Source organism: Ambystoma mexicanum, chromosome 1p (assembly GCF_040938575.1).
Source record: "Ambystoma mexicanum isolate Mex_15411 chromosome 1p, UKY_AmexF1_1, whole genome shotgun sequence".
Lineage (NCBI taxonomy): Eukaryota > Metazoa > Chordata > Amphibia > Caudata > Ambystomatidae > Ambystoma > Ambystoma mexicanum.
This window is the reverse complement of record NC_090921.1, coordinates 321,936,488-321,964,138: the sequence shown is the minus strand read 5'-3', so window position 1 is coordinate 321,964,138 and position 27,651 is coordinate 321,936,488.

The window sequence follows — 27,651 nt, the reverse complement described above, 5'->3', positions numbered from 1 at the left end:
AGACTACTCTGTGAAGTCCTGGACAACATCAAGGTCTTCTTCAGCAGGTATTGGAACTAAGTGGAAATTATTCTGAAGACAGCAACACTGTCTCATCTGTGAACAATAACATCGAATCATGGATGGACCATAACTGGCTATGCCTCAATAGTAAGAAAACCGAGCGGATGATATTCGGCTCTCACCAAGCGCGAGCCAAATTAACCCTGCAATACTAGTCATTCCTCATTAAAGACCTCCCTATACAGGTTGTAGGAAAGGTTAAGAGGCTGGGAATGATCATGGAGGCCTCTATGAGTGCCGATGATCAGGCTTCATATGTGACCAAGAACTGTTCTTACTATTTTAAGCTATTAAGAGCTATCAAACCCTATTTTAGCAAAGAGAATTACACTAAGATAGTTAGAGCAATTATTCTCTCGCGGCTAGATCACGGAAATGCACCAATACTGGGTGCAAATAAACAGTGCATCACAAAACTCCAGCATATCCAAAATACTACCACCAGGATTATTAAGCAGACATCCAAGACTGACCACATTAGTAACGTCAGAAGGGAGCTTCACTGGCTCAAGGTTGGAGACAGGGTCTTGTTCAAGGCCATGACGCTGGTCCCATAAATGCCTTGCATATCTCAAATCGGAAATCTCCAGATACGTGTCAGGCCACACATTCAGATATGATACCACGGGCCAAATCACAGTAGCCCCACACAAGAGATCCAACGGTATGGGTAAGGCTTTCCTCATAGCCGCAGCTTTCAAATAGAATAGTTTACCTGTAGATCTGAGATTACAAATCAACCTTTCGAGTTTCAGGAAAAAACTGAAAACCCACCTTTTTAAATAATCCCCTGCTACAAGCCCACATCTAGTCCCTAGTTACTCTTTCTTCACCAACTGTCCCGTTCCCATGTTAGTGCTTTGTTTTGTTGTGGCATCTCTGTGTTGCACCCTGATGCCCGGTATGAACAAATAAATAATATAAAATAAAACAAAAGAATAAAACAACGGCAGAGCTAATCTCTCTTACTTAAAACAGTACAAAATAAGGAACAGTCATCCCTCGCTCACTCAGCATTTTTTCATTCCGATCACCGTTCGCTGGGGGAGTTCCTTTTTGTAATGCCAGCTCTAACGTCACAACATCACATCGAAGAACGTTGATGGGTCCTTTTTTCAAAACACCCAGTAGTCTTCAAGGCTGAAGGAACATAAACTTGAAACACTGGGATTCCAGTACTCACAATACCGCTCTGTCTTCCAGATGACGTCAACACTTGGCCACCGATCACAGAGCTCAATGGAGCTCCAGACACGCAACAGACCCAATGGACCTCCACTGACCCTTTTCATTGTCCCAAGGAGCACAGGTGAGCGCACCCATGACAGGGGGTGCTAGTCCTCAGGCCTCCCCACCGGAGGTGGATGGCACTATAGGTCTTGCTGCCCTAACACTGCTACTCTCGCTCTGCAGGCCACTACAGTGTCATTCAGAATAAGCTGTGCATCCTTCCATCCCGTGTTACTTGCCAACCTTAATCCCTTCGAAAGATCTTCTCTACTGCTGAGTCTTTAACAACACCCTGGGTGCCTTAGCTCACACCCAGAAGCCTTCCTAGCTGAGGATGGTCCTTCGGCAGAACATCCTCCTTTTTCTCTGCCCTGGTCTATTCTCTGTGGCCAACCTGCTTGGTCACTAGCCAAGCAGACTCTGAGTGCTCCCTGGCACAGCTTTCTGCCACTTAACAGCGATGGGGGTCCTTGACAAAAACATTCAGGCCCTAGTCCTTCTCACCAGCCTGCACACTCACTCGGCAAACATGCACTCTGGGGGTGCCAAATCTTGACCCTTGGTGGTGAGGTATCACACATTCCTGTGTTCCTGTTTCAGCGTCCACACGCCTGGGTCCAGATCGTAGGATCAACTCGACACCAGTGTTACATATGGCGGCAGCAGGTGAGTACTTCGTCATTACTTTTATTCCGTTACATGACACAGCAAGTTAGGAACAGGACAGTTGCTTGAAAGGATAAGAAGGGACTGGCAATTGTTATTTTAATGATGCCTTATGATTGGTATTGCTTTAAAATGTATACATGCACATAGAGACAAGCTGGAGACACGGCGGCATAAACCCCGATTGAAGCTAAGACCTGCGTCCTCATTGTTAAAACCTAACATGGAAATAAATGCCCTAGAATGCGTAAGCTTTATGTAAAATTAAGGTTTATTTTAAGATGTGCTTCCTGGCAGACATCTGTACTTCTGAGTATTAAAATGCATCCACTTAACACCTTCATATGATAATTTGCTATTGTGACATAATGCCATCTGGTGAGAGTATGAATGCCTTGGCTATTTTGATTGGTATTAAAATAAAAGGATGCAGGTCATTCTGTTTCTGAAAGGGAAGCCTTCTAATTAGGTGTGCCTTTGCAGAGATGGCCTGCAGACAGCCTCAGCTCCCAGCCCTGTTGTGGTATAGAACAGGCTCAAGGGTCACATGTGCATCTCTGGCTGCTGCTGGAACAGAAGTTGCTGCAGGTGGAGGTGGCCATTTAATCTTCTGCACCTCTGATCGAAATCTTAATAATAGCATACCTTAGTCAGTCTTTGAGTGCATACACTTTGAAAAGAATATACTGTGACCGATTGTGGCATGGTGACTGCTAAGGACACACAGTTATACAGCCACAGCAATTTGACATCACACCAGTATCAGCTCTCTGAGCAGGGCCAGTCATGACAACACTGATGTATACTGGTGTCTAGGCTGACTGCCTCTACAGTATGCTGCCCCTTTGATTCTCCGGCAGGAAGGCTACACTCTGACGAAGGGCATATAAACTTCCCGCAGGAGATCTCCAGGAAATGGTGCTTCAGAGGAAGCAATGGCATAACAAAGCCAGCCTCACGCAAGAATGCTGATCAGTGGAGTCCCTTTGAAGCCGCCAGGCACGGGAAGGGAGCAGAGTTAGAGTAGCCAATAAGGCATTATAGGCCTGAAGAAGGGTCTTGGCATCTTGATTTCTGCCAGGGCTCTCTTCCTTTTTTCATGTTCTCTCCGTTTCCGGCAGGGCAAGGTATTCTGAGTATGATGTCATAAGGCAATGATCAGGTGTTATAACAACAGTGATTAGACCCCTTACAGCAATCTCGTTTTGGACCAACACCCAATGCCCAATGGCATGTTGCCTTTAAAAGGAGATGGTCATCCTCACATTATTTGATTCATCTTTGGGCCATCAAGAGAAAAAGAAGGATACAAATGTGGACGTCTCTTGTGAGTGCAGTCCATTCCAAAGTCCTCTGTCATATTAGTGATGACATAAGGCATCCAAGTCATAGGAGAGCTCTGTCCCCTAATCATCCCCAGGGAACAGTGTGGGGTGACAGCTGGATGCAGTCCTCTCTACCGGCTGCACAGAAACTTGGCTCCTATTCAGTGGAGGTGAAGGATCCCCTGTGGGTGCCAGCCCAACTTCTTGGAGTGGGAGTGCAAAAAACTAGGACTTACCTTGTCCACGAAGACCCAGGATTGGACTTCCCTACAACCCAGAAGCCGTGGAACAGCTCTAGATCCCGATTGCCACATTGAAGTGCTTGTGAGTTACACCGACTTGAACATCATCTGCCTGTTACAAGCTTTTCTATGCCATTTGCTGTTGCTGCTTGAAACGCACCTCATGTTGGACTCAGTCAACCAACTCACCAACCTGATGCCAAATCACTGCCTCAGGAAGCTCTTAGAAGTCTGGGTTGATGCTATCAGTGACCAAGGACAAGAATAAGGTACTTGGAAGAGGAGTTGTCCTGCTGGTTCACCCTTTTACCATGGTAACTTTTAAGACCACATTCTCTATCTAGTACATTCGTGAACATTGCCATTGTGCCATTTAAGTGCCTGAACATGCCCTGCTTATATACCCAGATTGCTATTCTACAACAAGCATTGGTTTGAACTAGTGTTTTGGGTTAGTTGATTGCACTTTATTGCTTGATTTAAAGTCTAAATTGTTATAGAACTCAGATTGTACACCCTCAAGAATGGTCTCATACAACCCCTTGAAAAAAACAATCCTAGGTCCAGACGACCTGGCCAACTAACTGCCCATTATGAACCTCCCGTTTATTGGCAACATCTTGGAAAAAGTACAAAATAAAGAAATGCATCCAATTTTGTTGTGCCAATTGTCATTTATTTGATCCAGATTCTTATGACAATTATCTTAATGTTGCCCCAAATGTTCTTTATTTGGTACAGATTCTTATGCCCATTTACTTTGTTTTGTACAAATTGTTATCGTGCCTATGAATTTAGATAGAGTCAATACACAACTACTCATCAGAATGTAACAACTTCACCTCCGAAATTACTATCAGTCGGGGTAACATCACAACTGTAGCATCAAAAGGGCCACCATTCAGGTGGTGGATGATGACAAGTCATGGATAAGGACGACTCATGCCTCCTCGTCCTTCTTCACCTCTCAGCTGCATTCGGCACCATCAACCACTGCATCCTCCTCCCCCTCCTTACCAACAAGATGGAATTCTCTGACACTGTCTTGAATTGGTTTACCTCCTACCTATCGGGCAGACACCAGGCCGTCCACATTAACTTGTTGCCTTCTAACCAACAGCAGGTCTGCTGCAGAGTTCCCCAGGGTTCCATCTGCTCACCAATTCTTTTTAACCTTTATATGGAGCCGTTGGGCACTCTCCTCAAAGATCCCAATATAGCCATCCACCAATATGTGGGTGATAGTTGTACATGAGAATAAATTGCGCATAGCACATCATTTGTCTCTGTAATTACCTAGCTATCATCCGTCCTGATCGCGTTGCCCGCTAAATAATAAAGTGTCCAACCATGCCTTAATGATATACGCTAGAAGGATTTGAACCACAACTCTCTGACTCCGATCCTTCCAGAAACACATAGCCAGGAAGGCACAAACAGCCTGCACCGACTCACGACGCTTCGCAAAATCAAACCCGCCATCCCCACTGTAGGACTTTCAGACTGTAGTGCAGGCCCTTGTGGTAGAAGAAATGCGCTCCTGACGGGGTGGCTCCCAGCTGCTCACTTGGCTCCCGTAAAAGCAGTTCACAATGCTGCAGCACGTCTTATTATGGATGCACGGAAATTTGCCTGAATCATCCCCGTGTTATGCAAATTACATTTGCATCCTCTCCAGGCTAGGATACTGTTCAAGACTGCATGTATCATCTACAAAGCAGTCACAAGTAGCACACCAGCGTACCTGGCGGCTAAGCGCCACATCTCTGGTAGCACATGCTCCTTGTGCAGCAAAATTCACCAACCGGCTTGAATCACAACTCGCCTGCAAAGAAAGGACTTTCAAACAATATTATGATATGTTATGTTGTTACTTGTAAAGCGCTCTGTCACCCAAGTGTATGCGAGCGCTGCATTGAGAAGGCTTTTCAGAGAGACAACAATCCTTCTCTTGTCATACACCCACCCCCTGGAACTCGTTCCCAGTGTTGGCTTGGAAAGCCCCCAAAATTCTCCAATTTTGCAAATCTCTCAAAATATGGCTTTTTCCACAACACTTGACCAAGGCCTAATTCCATTGGATGCACATACCGACGCATAGACCTCAACTCACAGTACTGCGCTACTGGTGAAAGATGCCAGCCCAAATTCTGGCTACCCACACTTTCTACAGAGCTCTGCTGCTCTGGAGCTAGGTCCACATTTTAAAACAATAAAATATATTTTTTTGATTTTGAATCCATTGTACTTAAGCCGTTTGAGTTACTACTGTCATCAGTTCACAACCCCTCTAATCTTAGCCTGCGCAAGCAAACAAGGTAAGGAGGAATACCTTTCCCGCTGTGCCTGTTTCACCTTTATAATTGGGATCACTGCTGGTTTAGTAATATTGTAAAGCTGGGCAAGCGGTTTGCCAATACTCATCCCTGTACTCCTGTAGAGCAATAATAATTTTGTCACGGCTGCGTTCTTTTTCAAGCTAACATGATAACTTGTGTGTGGTACTATTCGTGGTATTTATTTTATTGCATTTGGTAAACGCCCAGACTCTTCGGTATCACAGCGAGGTTACAGACATTGTATTAAAACATTAATTAGAGGGGCCAATCGGGCACAGTTACAGGAAAGTTTAAAACAGTAGTAACACAGAATATATAAAGAGCGGTGAGAACTCAAGAGTCAAACAACCAGGCAATTAATACATACATAATCATGGCTATTTCCAAAAAGGTTAAGGTAGGTTAAGAACACGCTCATGAGGCTGCTTTAAATTCTTAGATATTTTTAAAAGCACATTGTGAAGCAGGAAGCCTAATAAGTCGCTCGTTTAACTATCTAAATGACAATTAACTGACTGAAGCCTGCTCGTTTTTTCACACACACACACACACACACGCACACGCACACGCACACGCACACGCACACGCACACACACACACACCTTTTTCCTGGAAAAGACTTGGAAGACCCCCCAACTCGTACACCTCAGCCCCCTACCTCTCAGAGCTAATATTACCTTACCCAAACCAAGCATCACATGTGTGGTTAAAATAGGTCAGTAAAAAGACTGGCTACCACACTGATAGACTTCCATGCCCAACTGTTCAAAGATAAACTATTAACATGTTTTCCAATTGCTTGGAGCAGCATCAACAATCCAACACCTTGTTTTAAATTAAACACTTGGACATTCGATTGAACGTCCGGTCGTTCCATTTTTTTAACTACTTGCTAAACTTTTAGCCTCAAGATGTTTTTGAATTATTCTGTTCACTGTATAATTAATGACTTGTTAAGCTTTTTGAAGCAAAGTTTTCGATTCTTGACAGAACTTTTGGGTCTATGGGCAATAGATTGTATAAAAGGCCTATGGAGAAAGGACACAGAGCAGAAGAACCCGGCATAGATACCAATAAGGTAAGAGTCAGCCGGAGAGTGGCTCTTCTGGAGCAAGCGGCTGATGGGCCAAGGAAAGGAACAGGTTCTATGTGATTTCATCGAGGGGATTTGATGAAATCCAAAATCCAAATAACTTCTTTTTTCTTTTTAGCAATTTGGCCGCAAATATATGCAGGGAGTAGACCCCATGTAGTGCCCCTTTGCCCATCCCAACTGAATTATTGCCCTTACCCACTCCCCACATATATTTGCGTCCAAATTTAGCTGAAAGAAATTGATGGATTTGGCTTCATCCAAATCTCCTGTGATGAAACCTCCCTATCCCAGGGAACACATACAACAGCATGAAAATAATTGTATTCGCGCCTTGAAACACTTGTCTATAGGCGCGTTATAAATGCCATATCATATCATGCGTAGTCATTTCTGTTTACCTGTGTCTTGCCAAACAAGTTCGGAAAAATGGTAATGAATATAGTCTTAACTTTTAACCAGCAACATTAAAGATCTTCTGTGATACAGAAACCAAGAGCACTGAGAATCCACTTAAGGCAGTGCAATTTATTTAACTGGATATAAACACCCTTTTGTATTTCTAATTATTTGTCATTTTTTTAAAAAAAATATGGTTATTTAATTTTATTATTATGTCTATTTTGTCTAACATTGTTTAGGAAATTAGTACAGTTGGTGAGGTTTGATTTTAAATTGGAGCCGTTTCCTTTGCTCGAGCACCACTTCCGCAGGCTTTCGATGGATTATGTGCATCGCCAAAATGTTGGACGCAGGCAAAATATGCTTCTACTGGTGCACAGTGATCGGGACAGACGCGTGTGTAAGTGTTCTGTTTTATATCTTCTTGGAATGTGGTGAACCTCGTTTGTCAGCCAAACCCGCTTGAGTCTCTGGGGTCATCTGCAAGGGGGATTTGCGACTGCCTGCCCTGCTACTGTGCACTTCCTCCGGAGCTGGGATCTCGTTACGAGCCCACATGCCACGTGGCTATTTATACATTGATTTATTTCTTTTATTGTTTGTTTGTTAGGCGCTTATACAGCAAGACAATACTGTTTCAAAGCATCCGCAGGACGAAGGGCGGGAACAAGGGAGTGAAACACATTACAAACACAATATTTAAAGCAGTGGGGGAGGGGAATAATAAACCTACCATGCCTTGTGAGTATTCAGAACAAGCAAGTGCAGCAAGGAAGAGGGTAGAGGAGGTAAGTGCTGGGGAGTCCGTGCTCATGGGTGAGCCACAGATGAAGTGCTTGGAATGTTGAGTGCTACACGGCCTGGAGCCATCTTAGGTGTAAGTGCATACCTCCAGGGTGGAGGGTGTGCCAAGGCAAGTGCTGAGGGTAGAAAGGAGCTGGAACAAATGGGCGTGGGAGGTCAGGGGCCTGAGGATGCATAAGGGCCCCGGATACCACTCACAGCAACTGTGGGATTAGCAAGAGGAGGGAAGAAGGGAAGGAGGAGGTAAAGAGGAAAGTCTTGAGGACTTTCAAGAATTTAAGAAAGTCCTACTTAGGGCACAGAGGGAGGGGGAGGCTGTTCCATAGGAGGGAGCTTGCTGAGGAAAGTGATCGACCATCTACCCTCTGTGTAGCTAAACGCTTTACACACAAAGAGTTAGTGCCAGTGGAACGTAGTGGTCTATAGGGAAAGTATTTAGAAAGATTGTGTTGAAGATAATGTGGTCCCTGGGCTCAGACAGCCTTGTGGATGATGCATGATGCAGAGGGATTTGAATTTAATCCATGCAGCAACCGAGAGCCAGTGGAGACTTTTTAGGGCAGGAGAGATGCAAGTTTTGTTGCCCTGTTCTGGATTAGCTTGAGCGGTCACAGAGTGGAAGAAGTTAGATTCAGAAGGTGGCTATTGCAATAGTCAAGCCTAGTGAGAACCCGGGCTCTGGGTAACATTGAGCCTCTGGGGGAAAATGAGAAAAGGGAGAATTCCTTTGAGAATGAAGAGCTGAAGGTAGGACTTCTTGACAATGTCCCGAGTGTGAGGGATGTAAGGAACTCATGGTGGCAACAGTAAAGACAGATTCAAGTGATCACAATTCAAGGGTGTTTATTTAACTTTATAATGGGTGAGAGAAATGCCTAAACTAAACCTACAGCTATGATGGGAGCAAGCTACGACCATAAAATAACAATGAGGCAGTCCTATTAGTGTCTTGTCAAATAAAAAGGGCGTATACTAAAATACCTTTTGCCAATCCTTACCACCAAATTACAAAAAAGGGTGTGAGATAATGTTCACCAGAAAAGAAAGAAGCGTGTTCACAAAATGATAAGTCAGGATGGTATGGCTGGGTCTCCCTTCCCCACGTTTTTAGCAAGGGCCAAGGAGGGACGTCTGAGCACAGCACACTCCTGGACCTCTCCAGCACGAGGCTCACAATTCCAGTTTAACGGTAGAAGAACTTTCAAGGGCCAAGGCTCTTCACTGCAAAGTCTGTTGACTTATAGGGTCTTGATGGATTAAAACAACAAACAAAAGTTCCTTTGATAATCATGTACCTTGAGCAATTGCTCTTCGCCCCATGGATCTCTCACCACTGGGCTCAGAACCTTCTTGCAACTTGGGCCGCTCTCCGTCAGGTTCACTACTGCCTTTCAAATGTACTTTGCAATTTTCAAGAACGTCAATATCTTATTAAACAACTTCCCACTGCGGACAACCCTTGTCTACACAATGCTCACGGGTGTATTACTTTTCCAAGCACCAGTATGGATTGAGGTATCAACGTCTTTCATAATACCAAAATCCAACTACTGGAAGATTAATACTGATCTGTTGGATGGCACTGAAGTGGTTGATAAAATGGTGAAGGAGGCAGAATTCTTTCTTTCGGTGAATTGGTCTCCGGATGTATGTGTGGTATCAACCTGGGAAGCCTTTAAATGTTATATGCGTGGTTTTATGATAGGTCTTTCCAGTAAGAGAAGTAAAGTGCAGGAGTCTGAGTTCAGTTCAGAGAAAGCTGAAGTTATAGCGTTAGAGAGGATTTATGTCAAATCCAACCACAGATGCCAGGGATGTGTAAATCCCTAATAAATATCGTCTGAACAAGTTGTTATCTGAAAGGTCAGAGAAACCAAGTGTAATTATTATGAAGGGGTGAAAGATGCGACAGACTGCTAGCCCATCGTTTGAGGGTTCAGGAGACAGATCGGACCATAAGTGCCATTACTCATACTTCAGGAGGGCTGTCGTTTGCCCCTGCTGTGATCAATAAGGAATTTTGTGAATACTACTCTGAATTGTATCCCTCCGAATGTCTCCCAGCTGACGATACCCTAAAGAGTTATCTGGACGTATGCGGCTTGCAGAGCTTAACAGATACAACAAAAGCATCATTGGATTTAGCTCTCTTAGTGGAACAATTGAAGGGAGCAGCGTCTCACCTAAACACTGGTAAGTGTCCTGGACCAGACAGGCTCCCGGCAGAGTTGTACAGGATCACGCCGAGCGTGGTGTTCGAGCTGCTATTGGAAGTCCTGATTGAATCAAGGTGCAGAGGTGTACGACCACCAACGATAAGACATGCATCAATTCCAGTATTGTTGAAGAAAGGAATGCCCCCAACCTCTGTGGGGAGTTATAGGCCAATCAATCTGATTAATACTGATAGCAAGATACTGGCCAAAGCACTGTGTTTGCAGGTGGAGAACACCTTGGAACATATTGGAGCAGGCCAGGAGGATAGCTCAGGGGCAATAAGTTTGTCTTGAAAGCAAGACAAAGAATAGCAACACAGATTTGAATCCCCGTCTCGCGCTTAGAAACTGGTCTCATGTATTGAGCACGTTATAAAAGAACAATTATAATCTTATTGATCGTAATCAGTCCGGCTTTGTGAAAGGAAGGAGCCCATCTATCAACATGCGGAAATTGATACTGACACTGCAGGAATGCAACAAGTTAGATTCTGGTGTGGATGTGTTTTAGTAAGATGTTGAGAAGATGTTTAGCCAAATCGAGTGGAGCTTCCTAATTGCATTGCTGAGGAGCTATAGATTTGGCACAGAAATGTTACAATGGATATCGTTGCTATTCTCGAAGCCCAAAGATGCTGTCAATACTCAGGTTGGTCGTCCAACTTTTTCAAACTAGGCCCGTGAAGGGGGCAGTGCTGCCCTCCGTCGGCATTTCTCTACGTGATGGCGATGGAACCACTGGCGGTCAGGATTCAACATGAATAGGAGATAGAAGGAGTTTGATATGGAGATGTGTTACAGAAGGTGTGGTTATATGCCGATGACATGTTGCTGGTTATACGGACCCTGGACTCCTCATTGCTGGCTCTGATGCAGCAAATAGAGAATTTTAGATCTACTCTGCGATATAAAATGAATTGGGCAAACTCCGAGCAATGCCGGCCCCATCCACCTGCACCAGTATTTGTGTTACCAGGTTCCGATTCCATTGGTGCCCTGAGCAAATGAAATATCTGGGTATCTGGCTCACAAATAAGGTACGTCGGATGATGGATGTGGACATGAGCATAATATAAAAGTTGAAGTTGGAATTAGCAAGGTGGTCTGAATTGAAGCTATCTCTTTGGGGGAAGGTTAATGCCATCAAAATGGCATCTGCCCCACGCATCAACTACATGGTGAGCATGTTGTCACTACATGTTAGGATGAAGAGTTTCAGAGACATTGACAGCCTTTTGCAAAACTTTCTGTGGGAAAACAAACAGCCACGACTAAAACTATGGAAATTACAACTACCTTCTGAGAGGGGTGATTTAGGAATTCCAGATTTTGCTTTGTACCATTAATCAGTTTCTGCCATCCACCTATTACCATTCCTTGAGAAGTCACCTAACGAGTGGGTGAGGGCAGAGTCTGGTCTGAGCGCACCACTGTCTCCAGATGCCTTCTTGTCATCCGTAAACATGAAAGTGTACACAGCATTGGCGGCAACAGATATTTTGAGGAAAAGTTGGGGGAGCTGACCTAGGAGCAAACGCAATTCAGGCAAGGTCATCTATTTGGCTGAACACAAGTGTGCGAATCGAATGGAAATCACTTTTCTGGCCTGACTGGTTCTTGGATGTGATGCAATGGATTGGGGGCCTGATTGAGAACTGTCTGGGCGCAGAGGTAACAGCTGGGAGATGGAAAAAATGTGTGGAAATGTTGCCTTGACCTTCATGAATCTAGGGGAGAGAGTTTGTCAAGTCAAAATACTGAACAATGTGTACTGGACTCCAGTTAAGATGTTTTCGAGAGGGATGATTGCCTCTGATGCTTGTTGGGGTTGCAGCCACAGGGTGGGATCCTTCGAGCACATGATCTGGGAATGCGCGAACGTGAGGTAATTTTGGCTGGAAGTCATTAGGACCATGTATAGAGTTTTAACTGATCTTGATTTTTGATTTTGACTTTTAAAAGGGATGTTTTTGGGGGAAGATATCCTCTTGGATGACCTGAGTTATCCACAAAGATGCTGTTTTTTTAGAGCAGCCTATTCTGCAAAGAAAATCATTCTAAGAGACTGGAAAAATCACACCTCTCCTAGCAGGTCTGCTTGGATTGATGACTTATGCAAAATGTCTTTGATGGAGAGGTTGAATGTGAGCAAACGAAAGAAATTGAATCTATATGAGGGAATTTGGGGGAGGTTCTTAGAGTTGATATGATTATTGGACGTGTGCTTTGCTGTCCTGGCCTAACTAACTAAATACATTCTTAACTTTAGTTAACTGTGTTAACTTTGTTCTATTATTATAAAAAGTGAATAAACATGTGAATACAAAATCGTGATAATAGACTTTTCTTATTCAGTTTAAAAAACACCACATGATATAACAATAAACTCTCCCAATTTAAGGTTTCTCTCCCCCGAACCCTGTCAGACTGAGTAACTCTTTATGGGCTTCCGCTACCGAGTTTTTCTCCTTCGTTAATGTGGGTCTCCAAGCGTCCAGGAACTTCCTCCAACAGTTGCTCTTTAATCATCCAATTGTCTCCCTAAGTCAAGGGTTGAAAACATTGGTCCTCCATCGTGTTAACAGGTGGAAAATTGTTGCATGTTGTACAGCCCCCTGCACAATCTCTCTGTGAGCTTGGTGACTTCTCCATCTTTGTTTGTGCATAATCAGGGGATCAAGTGTGCCTGCCTCAGCTGCTTGTGAAGACAGGTGTGCATGTGTCATTTGCTTCCTGTCTTTCCTGTCTTCAGTGATATAAGAAGTGTGCTCCTGTGTTTCTCAAACCACATGCACTCACATGCTAGGTTTGCACAGGGATAGAGATTGGGCAAATTAACAGGTGACATACCCCCACTAAGAGGCTGGTAGGAAAAGGCTACTTCGAGGCTCAATTTTCGATGACTTGCCACCTCCCTGTCTCAGGGCCATGGCTTTTTTTTTTTAATGAAAAGACTTGAGCTCAGAACAAATGATTTTAAGCTTTTGTTTGAAACATACATATGAACAATTGGCTATTGTGACTTCGACGTAAAACAGCAGTAGGATCCGAGGAAAGAAACAAGAAAATAAAAGTGATTCCATCTAAATTCACAGCCACAGTTAATTAGGGGAAACGTTTCCCACTCTTTTCCACTGAAGAAGTTTTAATATTCCGATTAATGGCACGGTACTTATGATGGTTCTTCCTTCAGAATGTTGACCATATAGTCGACCACTGCACAAGATAGTTTAATATATTTGCCTGTATTAATGACTGACCACCAGGCTTCCATATCTTCATTTAGAGGTGCAAAATTTCCAAGGTGCAAACTTCGTTGGTTGCGGGTGCCTTCACAGTTGGTTATTAGATGTTTCAAAGATTCGATGTCAAGACATTGTCTCCTACTGCTTTATCACGTCTTTGCTACAAGATTTATTTCCTTTTCATCACGTTCAGTCTAAGTCTTAAAAATTGGTCATGATGATGACGCGATGGACAGTGCAGCAAATATCTGGACTGGACATTTAGTTTGTTACCACCAGGGCCCAGGTCCAGTGCAGAATGAAATTTTGCGCGTTTCTCCCCCATGATTCAAACGTTTTCTTCGCAAATTGCAGGCGAACAAGGAAATCGAGTTTATTGATGTCGCCACAGACAAAACTTCATGCAATCGCACCTTCCAAGTTTGTAATAAGCCAGGTTTGGTGCCAGTGTTTCCGTTTGCAAAGATCAAGTATGCCGGCTTTGGAAAAGACATGTGCATTTTTCGCATTGCAGCGAGCGATATCCATAAAACCGTAGTGTAGAGTGAGTTCAAAGGCAATTAATGTCGAATGGCAGTCATTGCGGTGGACTGAGGCAAGTTCAACACCTGGCACCAGAAGCAACCCTCTAGCAACTGCCAGGTGTGTTCTTCAATGTTCCAACCAGCCTCAGCCCCAAATACAATAGCTTGAACTACTTTTTGGAGGTAGAAGGTCAGGACAGGCGCTAAAGTGAATTTGGCATGTTCTTTGTAAATCTTAGCGCCTTACAAGGCAAATTTTGACATGCAGTTTTTAGATCGAGAATCCATGGATATTCGCCAATAGAGTTATTAAAATGTATTCCTAGATACCTTATGGAATCAACAATGCTTAAAGATTCGCAAGTGATCAACCACTTGAATGCTTTGTTTTTCTTGTTCTACCGACTTCCAAATGTCAAGATTTTAGTTTTGGATGTATTTATCTCGAGGTCGTTGGCTGCTAGCTACTCACGCAATTTTGTGAGCAAATGCGGAAGCCCAATCTGGGTGCGGTCCATCAAGACTAAGTAGTCCGCGTAGATTATACATTTTACCGGCACGTTGTTTATCTTCGGAGGAAAAGGCTGAACTTCGGCATGTGAACAATTCTGCAGCAAGGGGGCAGCCTTGTTTGACTCCTTTCTCAGTTAGTATCATGTCCGACAGGTCGCCGTTGTTATTTAATCTTACACGTATTAACGTGCGCGAGTGAAGTGCCATAACTGGATCTAGTATGTTAGCCGGACATTTTTTTTTTCCTGCAGTGTCAACCAAAGCTTTCCGTGGTTGAGGCTATGAAATGCTTGCTTCATGTTGATGAAGGCCGAAAACAGTTTTGCCTTCATAGCTTCAAGCTTTAAGATGGTCAAAATTAGCAGGTTCACCTCGACTCCAACTCTCTCGGTGAATCCGGTTTGACGAATATCCGGGATCATTGTGGATTGAGCCCACAATGCAAGTTTTTGTCGCAAGCATGAGCCGAAGAACTTGCCAATAGGATCAAGAAGGGCAATCGGGCAATAGTTCGTAGGCTCGTCCCGATTGCCCTTCTTGTAAATCGGCACAACAGCTGTCAGCCATGACTCTGGAAGCCGTTTGTTGATTGAAATTTGAATGAACAATTTTTCAATAAAAGATGACCAAAGATTAGAATGCTTTTTAGCATGACATTTGTTATTAAGTTGGGGCCCGCGGCCCGTGAGTTTTTCAACCCTTGGATGGCTCTTTCAATATCGTCATGCGTCATTGTCACTGCCCAAGAGGAGTTATCAGATATCGTCGTCACAGCCGGTTCAGTCGGAGGCTTCTTGCTAAACTGTAGCAAAATGTTATTCCCAAGCCACACCCGAAATTTCATTAGAATGGTGGATAATTTGTTTGCCCGGTGTTCAATATCCGCCAGATGACTCTTGTGTTCTTTGTCACCAATGATGCCATCATTAGTTCAGCTCTGTTTTGGTTGATTATTATAGCTTGCGATTTGGCCCAATTTCGATACTGTTTTCTTCTTCGATTGACTGCCTCGCGCGCATCTTCTTGATTTTTAGCTGTCTCAGCTCTGATCGTAATGTTTTCTTTGCGTCTTGGATGACATACTGTACAGGTGCTTATGGAAGATCCTAATTGACCATGATGAGTCTGAAGCAATGATATAATCAAATAGCAGCGGCTTATAATTTACTCCTTGCATATAGTCAATGTTTGCAAACTGGAGACCTAATTTTTTTATTTGGGTCGCATTAATGCGAAGTCGGTTGCCGCCAGGATTTATGGAAACTGCTTCTTGATGTCTCTGCGCAAAGGGAGCCCATTCCAACATACAGCATAATCTCAGAAGATTATGGTCGCTATTTTATGACCAGATAACTTGTAGGTCCACAACTGTTTCTACCAGGTTCATAGAAACCCAAAAATAGTCAAGTATGCTCTCACTCTCCCCGCGATGCCTTGTCTATTGGAGGGGGGGCAAGTCCCCCTTCACGTTTCCATTCAGCATCATGCAATTTTGATTTGTCATTGCAGAGTTCCAGATCTGACCCCTAACGGGGACCTCTTGCTGTAGAAGACCCTGCAGTTGTGCATAGTAGAGTCTCTTTCAAACCAAGAACAATTCAAGTCGCCAAAGCATATGATGGAAAGGTTGTTGTGTGCTAAAGATACTCGGTCAACTAGCTGGGTGACTGAGTTCACAACATTCTTGGTCCTTATTTTTGCATGGCTCCAGTACCCATTTATGATCAGTAGATGTTTGTGGCGATTCTTGTCCTGTTCCTTAGTGTGGATTAATCTGCCTTGCACAAAAGGGTTCGGATTAACTGACTCCGACACTGACCACCATTGAGTTATCTTTATCAGTGTTATTAGGCCAGAATACGGGCATCCTTTAGAACTTTTTGCTGCAGGGTTGATGTAAGTGACGAATACATCCCTCGTTGGAGCAGCACGCAGCCACGTTTCCTGGAGACAAATTGCAAATACTTTATCAAGGGGAAGTTTCAAAGTCATTAAATAAGTGCGCAAAACCACACGTGTTCCAAGATATGAACACACACTGACATTCCTGCGCATCCAATCATGGCTATTGATTGTCTCGGCGCCCACTAACGATTCCATAATAGGGTTTTGGACACCCTTGTGAGCCGCATTATGATGCGTGGATTGAGTGCTACTCTTTGATTTTTTTAGATATTTCGAACTTGCTTCGATGGTGGAGACTTTTGTTGGTTTCTAGTTATGATTCGGATCTTGATTGCATTTAGAATCCGGTTCAAGCATTATATCGAAATCAAAGAAAAGTAGTTCATCGGTTGCCTTCAGAATGGTATTTCATACCCCGGTAGACACAATATGGAGTAGGACCTGATCAGACATCTTTTCGGTGGCATATTCGACAATCCTTATGTCGTCAGAGAGTGTATAGTACGAAGAGAAGGAATGCACTTGAATAGCTGCAGTACATTTGTCTGATTTAAATTGACTTCATTATCATCAACCTGGAATTTTTGGAGTTGTAGTTTCCGGGTTTGAATTGGTGAGCCACATCTTTTTGGCGCGTGGACCCTCGTGGTATAGTGCACACGCTGTGTTCATTGGTTTGAGATAAGTTTTGGATTAAGTCTTGATTCGCCAGGGAGCACTACTTCTTGTATGTCGCCTGGCTGAATCCTAAGGTCAGCTTTATCGGCACTCGACGTCTGCGAGCAATGAGCCTCATTTCTTTGTGGTGAGCAAGCGGGAGATTTAGAAGATGGAGAATGATGAGCAAGAGATGTTGGTACTAATGATACGCCAGATGAGTCTTCTTGATGTGAGTAGGTTGACAGGTCACATAGGTTGATTGCAGGCAAAGAAGATAGTGTGGAAACAGAATCGTCTTCAGAGGCGATTCGCCTGCGCTTTTTTGCATGATGGCTTGCCCATTCGGATTGTCGAGGCTGATTCTTTATTTACAGGCGTCAGTAGAGTGGAGGATTTCACTCTACTAGCATGGTTAAGCAGGCTAATTCTGGGAACCGATGACAGATTTCTGATACATTTCTTTGCGGTTGAACGCGCTGTCATCTTTTTTTTTTTTTTACGTTTGTAACCAAGATCTCTTTAGCGACATTGGCTTTGGGAGATTTGTTCACCTTGACTTGCTCGATACTTTGAGCTGGCTTTGCCGGTTCTGTAAATATGCCAAATGAAGTAAATTTGCTCCCAGTGGCATCGTTTTGGACTTGATTGCAGGTATGCGGTTCAATTGAGTGAGTACCAGATGGTAGTCTGAGATTAGGGCAATCAATTTATATTTAAGATGATGGAGGATTAAAAGCAGCTTGGCTTGGCCTGCACACCAAGGATTGATCGGCCATCGTTGGTTGCTCGGCGGTGGCATTGCCTACATGTACCTTCAAAGAAGTTGTCGACCTGACAGACTCAACCACATTGTGCTGGACGGCTGAAGGGGCTAATTTTCGAGATTGAATTGAGGATGATGGGCATAATTCGATGTTAGAGTCAGCTTGCAACCCTTGTCCTTCATGATTGCATGTATTTGCGCTGGATATGACTCTAGAATGATGGTGCATCCATTTAACAGCATCAAGCAGACCCTCAGATAGACTGTCGTTTTGGCAGTGATGATGGGCTGCCAGGTCACACAGCCGCTGCTGCCACCGCTCTGTCAAATCGGCCTCTCCAATAATCTGCTTTTGAAGAAAGTCATTAAAGATTTCGATATTATCCATTTTCTTTGACAGGTTTTGCAACATAGCGGCTTGATCGCGAATTGCCTTGTTTAATGATTAGTATAATTTGACGAATGGAATCATGGCAAGTGATGATGCTGCCAATACGTTATTGTGAATTTGAGTAGATGCTGCTGCAAACAGGCTGGACCTAGACCCGACATGAGAGAGCCACCCAGAATCAACTGCAGACATGTTTGTGGATTGCTCGTAAAGTTCACGTGTCAGGTGCATAATCACCTTGTTGATGCTTTAAGCCAGTTCTATTCACTGTAGCTTTCCGCTGAGCCGCTGGATACTTGCGTTTTCTTTTTGTATTTCTAAACGATTTAAAGGAGATTGAACCAGTGCTGATTGTGCGGTCATTGTCAATTGACCTCTTTTGGGATTAGAGGTAGTAATATTTGCATAGGTGACTTGTTTGTTTCGTTCGCTTGTGATTTTTGAACCTGATGTGTTAGGTTCTACGGGTTCGAAAAGGGCCGCAAGTTGATCCTGAGGATCGTTATTTATTTGATCTTTTGTTGGCGCACAGGATGTCAAAAGTGCATTTGTCAGGGGCATATTACCAGGTAGATCACAATCACTGGTCGGTTCGAAGGCAGTCACAGCTGCATCACGACTTGCCAATCCAGGATTTAGTCGAATATCAGTTGGCACACAAAGGGCTAATCCGAGATTCAGTCGAATATCAGATGGCAGACAAGGGGCTGCATGATCAATCTTTTCCTTTAATATACAGACTTGCTTCGTTATATTATTTTTTATTATAGGTTCTTTGAAAATGTTTATTTCATCAGGGATCGGCATGTGACTGCTCTTTAAATTTGTTTCGAGTCGCACTGTATCCTCAGGATCCATTTGCATGGTGCGCTCAACTTGGGAGGTGTCATCGGCAATCGTGGCCAGGACCAGACCTGCCGTTTGAATGATTTTGACGATATTGCAGACTGGAATTCCAAGCTCGTCTATGTCCAGACTTGCCGTGCTTGATTCAACTGCAATGAGGGGCATACATTTCTTTGCCTGACTAGGACAGACGAGCACGTCGTCCGGACCCCCCAAGGTTACAGAGCTCTTTTGAGTGTGTATGACATGTCCCCACGTGATATGGCTTTCGATGTGTGTTGTTGAGCTTTCATTAGTGGTGCAGAACGGGGGTTCAATGTTCGAAACACACATCATTTCCGCATCTGTAACCTCCAACTGTGAAAAATAAACATCCATATGATCGGCACTTGCTGGTGTTTCTGGGCACTTGATGAGCTGACTAGAGACTGGTTAGAGGTCATTAAAGGTAAGCAAAGTCTTTAGCTGGGGCTGGGGCATAATGAGAAGACAAGACGCCAGCTCAGGTGCAACTTGTTCGGGTGCGAGTTTGTGGACGCACATGTGCTCGCTAGTCCCAACAGATGGCAACAAGAAACCAGGAGAGGGGGAGAGAAATCCTGGATTTGTATCTGGGTTATTCGGAAGCAACGTAACAGTTTGTTTGCTTACCTTGCCATGACCCGCACATGATGGCTTGGCAACAGTCTAAGGATTGATCATACAATGCTGTTGTAGCATCTTGTGCCTCGTCACGGGCACAGGCCTGGATGTTTCCGTCATATCCCACGTCAGCCCGCAGCCGTCTGGGGCAGACTGGGACTCTGGGCCTTGACTCTGCGCTGCACACTGCACTCCGCGCGTAGAGTTGATTTAAATAAAGTTAGTAGAAACTAACAGGGTAATTCATAGAAATTCGCACAAAAGTGGCGCACGCGACTGGCGCACAGCATGCCCGTGCGAATGTCTGCGCCAGCCGCGTGCGCTAAAATCGATTTCCGCGCACAGCGTATTCATGGATATTCGCATCCAAAACCAGCCGTGGCGCAGCGTGGCGCAGCGACCCTGCAGCAGCGCCAGTTACGCCCCCAAGAACACCCTCGCGCAAGGAAAAGCCTTCAAAATCCCCAAATAATCGCAAAGGGCTGCGCTAACCCTGGACCAGTTCACAGGGCTGGCAAACAGCAAACGCCAAGCGAGGAACGTGTATTTCAGTGGTTCGCGGGAAGTTCCACACGCGATTGTCCTGTGTACGTGTGCATCAGGGGTGCATGGGAAGTCCCACACGCGATTTCAGCAGAGTACGTGTATTTCAGGGGTGCGCGGGAAGTTCCACACGCGATTGGCCCCGTGCGAGCAGGGTACGTGTAATTCAGGGGTGCGCGGGAACTTCCACACGCGATTTCAGCAGGGTACGTGTATTTCAGGGGTGCGCGGGAAGTTCCACACGCGATTGGCCCCGTGCTGGCAGGGTACGTGTAATTCAGGGGTGCGCGGGAAGTTCCACACGTGATTTCAGCAGGGTACGTGTATTCCAGGGGTTCTGGGGAGTACTACACGTGAATTGGCCGTGTGGGTCCTCCCAGGTGTTCGCTCTACAACCTCCATGGCCCCTGCAGGCAGCCCACACCAAGGGGGACTACCCTGCACCCCTGCTCATGTCCCGCAGGCAGCCCATCCACCATGGGCATGCCCCCCAGCCAACCCACATGTCACCTTGCACTACTGATCAACAATGCATGTCTCCCACCACTCCCACCCCCCAGCAGTGCAGGGGCAGCCTCCACCAGGCCCCCACCCATGTCTACCACCACCACCACCCCCCAGCCACCAGGGGCAGCCTCCACGAGGCCCCCACTCATGTCTCCCACCACCCCCACCCCCCAGCAGTGCAGGGGCAGCCTCCACCAGGCCCCCACCCATGTCTACCACCACCCCCACCCCCCAGCCACCAGGGGCAGCCTCCACCAGGCCCCCACTCATGTCTCCCACCACCCCCACCCCCCAGCAGTGCAGGGGCAGCCTCCACCAGGCCCCCACTCATGTCCCCCTGCACCCCCACCCCCAGCAGTGCAGGGGCAGCCTCCACCAGACCCCCACCCATGTCTCCCACCACCACCACCCCCCAGCTACCAGGGGCAGCCTCCACCAGGCCCCCACTCATGTTTACCACCACCACCACCCCCCAGCCACCAGGGGCAGCCTCCACCAGGCCCCCACTCATGTCCCCCTGCACCCCCACCCCCCAGCAGTGCAGGGGCAGCCTCCACCAGGCCCCCACTCATGTCCCCCTGCACCCCCAACCCCCAGCAGTGCAGGGGCAGCCTCCACCAGGCCCCCACTCATGTCCCCCTGCACCCCCACCCCCCAGCAGTGCAGGGGCAGCCACCACCAGGCCCCCACTCATGTCTACCACCACCACCACCCCCCAGCCACCAGGGGCTGCCTCCACCAGGCCCCCACTCATGTCCCCCTGCACCCCCACCCCCCAGCAGTGCAGGGGCAGCGTCCACCAGGCCCCCACTCATGTCCCCCTGCACCCCCACACCCCAGCAGTGCAGGGGCAGCCCCCACCAGGCCCCCACCCATGTCTCCCACCACCCTTACCCCCCCCAGCAGTCAGGGACACCCTCTACCAGGCCCCCACCCATGTCTACCACCACCCCCACCCCCCCAGCCACCAGGGGCAGCCTCCACCAGGCCCCCACTCATGTCTCCCACCACCCCCACCCCCAGCAGTGCAGGGGCAGCCTCCACCAGGCCCCCACTCATGTCCCCCTGCACCCCCACCCCCCCAGCCACCAGGGGCAGCCTCCACCAGGCCCCCACTCATGTCCCCCTTTACCCCAACCCCCCAGCCACCAGGGGCAGCCTCGACCAGGCCCCCACTCATGTCCCCCTGCACTCCCACCCCCCAGCAGAGCAGGGGCAGCCTCCACCAGGCCCCCACTCATGTCCCCCTGCACCCCCACCCCCCAGCAGTGCAGGGGCAGCCTCCACCAGGCCCCCACTCATGTCCCCCTGCACCCCCACCCCCGCACTGTGGGGCACCTGGCAGCAGGCCCCCACTCATGTCCAACTCATGTCCCCCTGCACCCCCACCCCCCAGCACTGTGGGGCACCTGCCAGCAGGCCCCCACCCATGTCCAACTCATGTCTCCCTGCACCCCAACCCCCAGCAGTGCAGGGGCAGCCTCCACCAGGCCCCCACCCATGTCTCCCACCACCGCCTACCCCCCAGCAGTCAGGGGCACCCTCCACCAGGCCCCCACCCATGTCCACCTGCACCCCCACCCCCCGCACTGTGGGGCACCAGGCCCCCACTCATGTCCCCCTGCACCCCCACCCCCCGCACTGTGGGGCACCTGGCAGCAGGCCCCCACTCATGTCCAACTCATGTCCCCCTGCACCCCCACTCCCCAGCACTGTGGGGCACCTGGCACCAGGCCCCCACTCATGTCCCCCTGCACCCTCACCCCCCGCACTGTGGGGCACCTGCCAGCAGGCCCCCACCCATGTCCAACTCATGTTCCCCAGCCAACATGTCATCACAATCTAGATCCCTGGTCCCTATGGTCAGCCTCCAAATGTAAAACACCCACCCGAGTATTGCATCCACCCACTCATAATTGGCAATTACATGACAGAACACCAATCGCAAGTTCCGAAACAAACACATTTCCCTCACATACACCCAATGGGTGTCAGTGAATCTCAAAAGCCATATCATGATATGCATTAAACCAATGAGATGATACTACACATTGAAGTTTGATAAAAAAAATATGTATTGAAGGAAACATAAATAGAATCAAAAATAAAGAAACAGAAATGGGAATGTACATAAATGAAAAGAAGCATGTCCGTGAAAAAAAGCAAAACCAAAAATCAAAATCCAAAGTAATGGTGTCCAAAGTCACTGTCCAGAAAACATCCAATGGGAAATAAAATAGAAAGCCATTGCTCCATGGTTAAAATGTGAAAGAAAAATACAATCCAACAGTGAACTATGTACATACGAACAAGCCAGGGTCCATTATCCCAACAAAAGGAAACCTATACACCAACTAATAAAATAAACTATATACAAAAATATGTCCGAAAGGTCCAAAATAAATCCTAAAAAAAATGAAACCTAACACTACCTACATAACTATGTACAAGGGCAGCGGGCTACTTTGACGGCTCACTTGTGGATGTCCCGGGCCAGTGCATCATCGAACTCCTGCTCAATGTCCCGGAGGCGGTCCTCCTCCATGGCCCTGAGGGTCCGCAGGGCCGTCGATGTGTCCACCTCCAACCCCCTGCGGATTGCCTCGAGGCACTCGGCCCGCCTCAGAGCCCTCCGCATGGATTTCTCCGCCCTGACCATTGTGAGCCGTGCCTCTTCCGCCCGCTGCCCCTCCGCATCTATGGCGTGGCCCAACCGCTGCCACACGGAAGACACTCTCTGTCCTGGGTCCTCCTGCCCTCCGGCCGATGCCTGCCCCTCCGATGTTGAAGGCCCTGAGCCTTCATGGCTCCCACCACGTTGCTGCTGCTGCTGCTGTGCCTCTGCCCGTGCACTGCCTCCTGCTGCCTTCACATCCTCCGCCGGTTGGGGTGCAGTCGTTGATGTGGCCACCCCTGTTGGACGTCCGACTCCCGACTGTGGCAGGGATGCCTCCTCCACCAGCCTGGCCGCACCGTCAGAGGCAGCTCCACAGGGCACCCAGGTGACTGATGGGTGGGAAGATGGCACGGAGGACGACTGGCGCGTAGGGCGTTCAGTTGAGGAGGGGGTCGGAGCAAGCCCCATCATACGGAGGAATCCGGCCTGGGTGAGCTGTCCCTGCAGGCTGACGTGGTCAACGAGCCATTCGAGATGACGTGCAGTCTCCTCATGAAAAGACTGCAGGTCACCTCGCATGGCCCATTGACGCAACGCCACACCAGTCAGAACAGGCTCAACCCAGACCCGGATAGCCACGTCCGCAGGCAGAGGAAGGCCAGTTGTCGTGAGCTCATCCCCTGCCTGAAAACGGGTCTGGACGTAGGCATCCCTGCTGGTGCAAGATGATGCAGGGACAGGATCAGGGACAGGATTGCACACAGGCACCTCCGCGGCGGCCTGTGCTGCCTCCTGCCCCTGGTCCTGCACTGCATCACTAGCACCAGTGGGATCCCCACCTCCAGACCCCGTCTCTGTTGCTTGCACGGCCTCCTCCTCCACCAAACCCCCCACCAACCTGGATGACTCCGTACCATCTTCCCCCGTTGGGCCCTGTGGGGTCCCAGCTGCCCCTTCTGCTGCTGAGGAGTCCAACTCCAACCTCTGCCTCTTGGACCTACCCCCAGCAGCTGCGGCCTGGGACGTGGCACCGGACTCCTCACTCCCCGACGAGATGACAACATGGGAGGGGAGCCGGGCCTTGCGTCTCCGGCTGGCGGTGGCATCCCCGCCGCTGTGCTCCACAGCACCTTCTCCGCCCTCTTCATCAGTTGACGCTGCAGACAGGGAGAAATAAAACACAGGCATCAGGGCACTGTACAATGGACACATACACACATGACAGTTGTACATGAGTGGCATTGGCAAACCTCAGACATGTCATCACAATCCCCAACACACATGTCATTTCAACTCGCACACATGAGCCATACCACAGCCATATTGCAACTGCCAGCACCATCCATACACATACAACAGCATGAGCAGGCAAAGGTGAGCCAGACATCACATGCAACACAGGAAGTGCACCACACATGTACACACACCACCACTTGCATGCATGTGTACACCTCTGGCAAGTGTCGCAGTGTTCAGATGGGCATCCATGTCACATCTGCCCATCAGGCTTCCACATACCGCTGTCACATGCATCCATGTTGCATCACTGTTGCACCCTTGTCAAATACACACACATGCACATGTACACAGTGCTGATACATGCAGCTGAAAACAACATACATGCGTGACATCACGGACATGTCTACTGCACACAACTGCATTTGGGGCATGCAATCCTACACACACAAGCACCATCCATGTCTCACACATTCCAGCCCTCGCATGTGTTAGCCCCACGGCCCTGTACACCCCCACCCATACTCGACCCCATACAAACAGATGTGCAACCTGCACACTACTGAATAATCACCACATGCACAGCTCACAATCAGGATGCATGTACACTTACCACTCGACTCCAGACGGGTCTGCCTCTCAAGGACCTGGACGTGGAGCGTTGGGGATATGCGTTCCAGGACCCTCATCTGTTCTTCCGACAAGTGGCCCCGGCGCCCCTTGGCATCCGCTGCCTTCAAGAGGCGCTGGGCCTTGTTCAGGGTCCTGGACCTGAAGTCCTCCCAGCGCTTATTGACATGTTGTAAGTCGCGGACTGCCACCCCCTCCGCGTTGATGGCAGTCACGATGTCAGTCCAGATCCGAGTCCGTCCTTCCTTGTCGGCGCGGGAACTTCCGAAGAGGGCATCATACTGCCCCAGGACTTGCTCCACCAGGACACCAACTTCGGTGGCACTGAAGCTGGTGCCCCTCTGCCTCTCTGGCCGGGGGTTGTCAGTGGTCTCAGATGGTGTTTGCCCCGACATGACAACCCCAGAGGCAGGAGTGGGTGGGCAACTGGGTCCTGGGGCTGGGCTGTGGAGCGATGGAATCCCAGTCGGGAGTCTTCGGTTCCAGCAGGGGTGGTCACAGCAACAGCACCCCTGGCTGATGTGCAGGCAGCAAATGGCAGGGCACGTGGGCAGCAGGCAGTCAGGCAGCAGCAGATGGCAGGTGGGAGCGTGCTCGGGGCTTTGGGGGGCAGTAGTTCGGCCTTCTGGGCAGGAGCGTGGTCTTCAGTGTGCTTACGCGTGGCCAGCTTGAAACGGAGTGATTTGGCACATGAAAATCCTGCACGTCTGCGTGTAAATCGAGGAAAGGCCCTTAGCGCATATGCACGGCAGCACGCATATGCGATTTCATTGGACCAAAGGCCCTTAGCGCCTGAGCGCGTCTGTGACTTGATGCGCGCGGGTGTTTCCCTCATTACACGTGATGACAGAGCACACATGGATTTCCACCAATCGCATGTGGAACTTCCTGCGCACCCCAGAAATACACGAACCCAGGCCAATCGCGTGTACGATCACTTCCCTCCGATTACACGCGATGACACTCGGACGTGCAGTTTTACCACGTGTGCTCGCATATGCGATTTCATTGGCCCAAAGGCCACCATGCGCAGCTGTGACGTCACGCGCATGGCCGTAGAGAATCGCGCGTGTAAAAATGAAGAGATACACGTCCGAGTGTCAAAGCGCGTAATTGGTGGAAATGGCCTCATTGCGTATGCGCGTCTGTGACTTGTGTATAAAAGGTACGTGTAGAACGCCATTTCCTTGTACGTGCTTTTCGTGGAGAGCGAGTGGGTGAAATCTGTACTTCTTGTCGGTTCACACGCGATTTACCTCACAGCGTTTCTAGTTCGTACTCCCTGTTACCTCTGACAGCTTTTTCTCTTTTCCTCTTTTTCCTGGGCCTGTTTCCTCAAACAGCTTCCCTACTACTGTTGTCCTGTCTCCTCAGACAGCGTACAATTCTTGTTTTGGCGGGGGTGTTGCCAACGCGCATACGCGCATATTTTTCACGCTTTTGTTCCTGGCGGATGGTGAGTCGCGCACGTATCTAACATCTGTGCTTGCCCCGTGTGTCGCGTACCCCTTCAGAGGTCATTCTAGGCTGCGTGTGACAAGCATACATTCATTCTTGTGTTCCTGGGTGCCACAGCGTAGTGCAGGTTTATTTTTCCACGCACGTGGTCTAGGAGGGGTTGCGTGCACCTTACTTCGCTTTTTTGGGGTGCCTGTGCGTTGCGTGACCCGTCATCTTTCCCCAGGGGTGACATACAGCCTTGCTAGAGCACTAGGGTACGATTACCATCTGGTACCCAACCCCTTTCACCCCCAATTGCCCAGGAAAATAGTTCACATCGACTCCCATACGCACAATAACATCAGTGCCATGGCTGGGTGGCGAACAAGCCGTAAGGGTGGCAAAGGTGGCCGAGCCCCAAGAGGTGGCCGTGGTGGATCCGGTAGGGGATGTGGCCGTGACTTGCAGGGTGCCCCTAGCCCCCCATGTGTGGAGGAGCAGTCAGGGACAACCATGCCCCCCCCCCTGGTTGAGGTTACCGTGGCTGACACCATCCATGCTCAGCCCTTGTTGGACCAGCCCACTGTGGAACCAGACCTGGCACAGGGTGACTCCATGGCTGACTTCCAGGTCAGCAGGTCTAGGCCACGTGCGCCGGTGAACGTTGGTGTCATCAGGCCACGTGGATCAGGGGCAGCTAGGTCATCTGCTGCCCCGCGTAGGCAGGCTGGGGAGGCTGCAGGGGCAGCTGCGGCTCCATCCACCCCAACTCTCACACACCCATCCAGGACAGTGTCGGTCCAAGTCCA